We start from the raw sequence: 3,894 nt of genomic DNA on the forward strand, positions 1-3,894 counted from the left end.
CCCTAGCAAAATAAAAAACCCAATTGGACCCGAACGGGGGAAAGTGTCTATTTACGCAAAATTGCGCAATGTATACGCGATAACTATACCAGAAATAGAAAGATCTGGAAAAATTACATAAAACTACATTTAAAATTTTTTTTTTAGTGAAGAAATTAATTTTTTAGCATTATTCAAATATACCCCCCTTTTGCATGTAAAAGAATAGGAAATTACAAGGTATCCCCCCAAAACGCAAAAAGGCGTGATTTTCAAGAAACTCGTACTCATTGAAAAAAAAATCAAAAAAATATGAAGTATGGGGGATGATATTTTTAAATAATAGTTGAAATGTATGAAAAATAGTAATTTTCTGGGTGGAGCTCCACTTTAAAATAAGTAAGAATATTCCGATTTTTAATTTTAATATTCTTGTTTCAAGCAATATATTTCTTAAAATAAGTAAGAATATCCGATTTGTATTTTTTGAATTCTTGTTTCAAGCAATATTTTTCTTAAAATAAGTAAGAATATTCCGATTTGTATTTGTTTGAATTCTTGTTTCAAGCAATATTTTTCTTAAAATAAGTAAGAATATTCCGATTTGTATTTTTTGAATTCTTGTTTCAAGCAATATATTTCTTAAAATAAGTAAGAATATTCCGATTTTTATTTGTAGAATTCTTGTTTCAAGCAATATTTTTCTTAAAATAAGTAAGAATATTCCGGTTTGTATTTTTTAGAATTCTTGTTTTAAGCAATATTTTTCTTAAAATAAGTAAGAATATTCCGATTTATATTTTTAGTTTTCTTGTTTCAAGCAATATATTTCTTAAAATAAGTAAGATCCGATTTTTATTTGTAGAATTCTTGTTTCAAGCAAAACTTTTTTTAAAATAAGTAAACAAGAAGTCTATCAAATAAAAACCAGTAAATGTTTACTTATTTTAAGAAAAGTATTGCTTGAAACAAGAATTCTATCAAATTAAAATTCGTAAATTCTTACTTATATTGGGAAAAAAATTGCTTGAAACAAGAATTCTATAAAATATAAATCATTAAAAATTTATTTTAAGAACGATAAATGAATACTCATTTTAAGTAATATTTTACTTAAACAAATAAATTCAAGAATGTTATTAAACATAATATTAACAATACTGTTATTTTCATTAAGAACTACAATTTACATGACATTAGGTACAATAATATATACAACTTCTTTAAAACAAACTTGTTTTTATTAATAATAAAATGCCATCAAAAGAAAACTTAAAAACATTAAAATGGTAAAATACAAATTTCGTAAAATTCTTCTCCCGCACCTGGGCTTTAAACTATTAGGTGTCTTTAAATTTATTAATGTATACTAATGATGATTCAACAGCCTTTGTCAAGTGTACAGGTGTGTTTTCATCACAAATCACTAACTGTTAATGGATAGTGAGGCCTACTTCTTTTCATTTTGGATAATCGAAATCCAGAAGGTAAAAAGTGGAGAGGAGAGTAACTAGAGCCTCATCTAATTTTGCTTTCTTTGTAGTTAGAATTGTTTGCTAAACTTTAATGTAGGCCATTTCTGTGTCCAAAAGCAATACCGGCATATTACCTGATCGGCGTGAAGACCAGGATTCTGGATCTTTATTCATGTTCCTAAAAATGAAAAGAGATTAATATAGTTTTAGTTATTACTGTATTTAAAATATGTGTAACATCATCAACTAATTGGGTACGGTGTGGTTTTAGAGTCCTATATCTGGGGCGGTAAACACAAAAACATGACGCAATATTAGAACGGTGGTAAGAATAATTTTACATTATAAGACATAAGGGTGGGTGGAATATGCATTTGAACTTTTTAATCACAAACTTTGCCCTGTTTATACCGATCCCAAAGACAGGCCTGGCTGTATCTATTATTTTTAGTTAAATTATTAGGGTCTAAATTTATTTTTAATATTACTATTTAGGAAGACAATACGCAAAACGGTGCTCAATCCTGATTGATGTTTTTATTCCGTATCAATGTTTATAATAACAATCATACAATTAAATGTAAATTTTGTTTAATTGTTTGATTTTAATAAATTATTGTAAACATAGTATATACCTCGAATTTTAAGCTAAGATAAATTTGATTTTAAAAAAACACTTTTTTTTAATGTACATAATGTTACTTGTATTTTAAATTTTAAAAAACACTAAATACCTTCAAGGTCGGCAGACTTTTTTTGATGAGTTTTTCCCAACAAATATGTTTGACAGATTTGACAACATATGGGTTATCTTTGAACCTAACCAAAAATAACAAATTGAAAACATTATATTATATAAATTTATTTAAATGAGTGGAATAATGTATGGACATAAACTTGATATACTGTAGCTCAAATTTTTAATAATGTAGCCTACAGTTTTGTAGGTGGTCAATGTAAAAGGAAGGGGAAAGGGTGGGCTGGCCAGGAGAGCATTAATATGTCAAAAATTAATATTCATAAGTCATTTATTTAATTTTAGTTGTCAAAGGGAGGAGTGCATGACACTAGCTTGAGTCGAACCAAGCTGTTAAAAATACGTACACAATATGTACACGTATTTTCCTCACTACCATTGGTCCATTATAAAACTATTTATGAATAGATAAAAGTACAAAAACATACACTGTACTTACCAGATGGAGGACTGGTGTTTCTCTTTAAAATACCAAAATAAACTATATTATTCTCTTCTTTGGAAAAATTTGCTAAGCACTTTTTTAAAAAGCTTTCTTTTGTATTTCATTCCTCTTTGCCTAGTAATAATTAGTATCCTTCGAACTTCTTCAATTACCTAACAAATAATTTAAGATATTGTAAATAACACAGTTTTTTAAAAAGAAATTTAATATAACAATTTTAGTTATGCAGTACGTATGTTTTTTGTTTGTTTTTTTAGTATGTTTTTTTTTAAATTTAGAGTTAAAAACATAAAGTTTCAATATCGATGTGATCACTTCGGGGATTACTTAGTGTGTACAACTAATTAAATATAAAGAAGTGTTTTTAAATGTCATTATATTTCTCATTGGAATATGTGTATATAATACAGTATAATCCTTCGTAGATATTTCATGGCTACATTACAAAATAACTGTTACATTATAATTGTATTATCTATTATTAGGCCTTCCTTATACCTAGCTGAAATAGGTCCGACAATATTTGTCCCCTCTGTCAATGTCTGAACTAAAATGCTAAGCTAAACCTATACACCTGTCCGTCAGTACAGGCATAGTAGGCTAGCCTAGACTTACTAGTTCCAGGCCTACAGTATTACTAGCTAGGAAGGAGCCTAGGCTAGGCCTAGACTGCTGGCAGATTAAAATATAATTATTAGGCCTACGAACCTGTTAAAATGTTGGCCACTTCTTCATCTATTTCTCGGATCTTCAACAAAGCGTCTTCCTCCGACATTATATTAGACTAATCTTACTAGGCCTATTGAAGCATTTAATATATAAATTGCGATGAAAGGTGTCTTTTACTTACAAACTCTAGATTTTGAATGATTACTTTAAAAAACCGTTGGCCATGATCCCGCCGGGAGCTAGGTCATCGACCACACACAGTGTTGTTTTTCAACTATAACCAAAAATTTATCGCTGGCCTTTTACCCAGAATGTATAAGGTCATTATACTGCTCAACGTTAAAGCATGGAGGTATAAACCTCCATGGTGGTTAAAGCAAATCTGTAAAACGTCTGGACTAACAGTAATACGACAGACAATAATAATGACACATGTTTGTTGCAGTCCGAAAAAAAGCGATAAGTTGGTGCCAGTAAACTGAAGTAGGTACAGTATTTGCTACCCTATTTGCTAAGGCATTATAATTCAATTCATGGAAATACTCCGAATTTTCGAGTAACATGTGGAA

At 28.9% G+C, this 3,894-nt stretch overlaps 1 long non-coding RNA gene across 2 annotated transcripts; it reads right to left on the minus strand.

Moving 5' to 3' along the window:
• Positions 1-1,128: 1,128 nt before the first annotated feature.
• On the minus strand, positions 1,129-3,625 carry LOC140048678 (uncharacterized). Of its 2 annotated transcripts, none has more exons than XR_011845114.1 (4): positions 3,507-3,625; positions 2,651-2,808; positions 2,189-2,273; positions 1,129-1,632 (listed from the first exon to the last, which is right to left on the minus strand). It is a non-coding gene; the product is annotated as an uncharacterized lncRNA (long non-coding RNA). The 2 variants fall into 2 exon arrangements; XR_011845113.1 differs by lacking the exon at positions 3,507-3,625 and adding an exon at positions 3,365-3,424.
• Between the last annotated feature and the right edge of the window lie 269 nt (positions 3,626-3,894).

The sequence above is a fragment of the Antedon mediterranea genome, chromosome 5, assembly GCF_964355755.1.
Source record: "Antedon mediterranea chromosome 5, ecAntMedi1.1, whole genome shotgun sequence".
In the NCBI taxonomy this organism is placed as follows: domain Eukaryota; kingdom Metazoa; phylum Echinodermata; class Crinoidea; order Comatulida; family Antedonidae; genus Antedon; species Antedon mediterranea.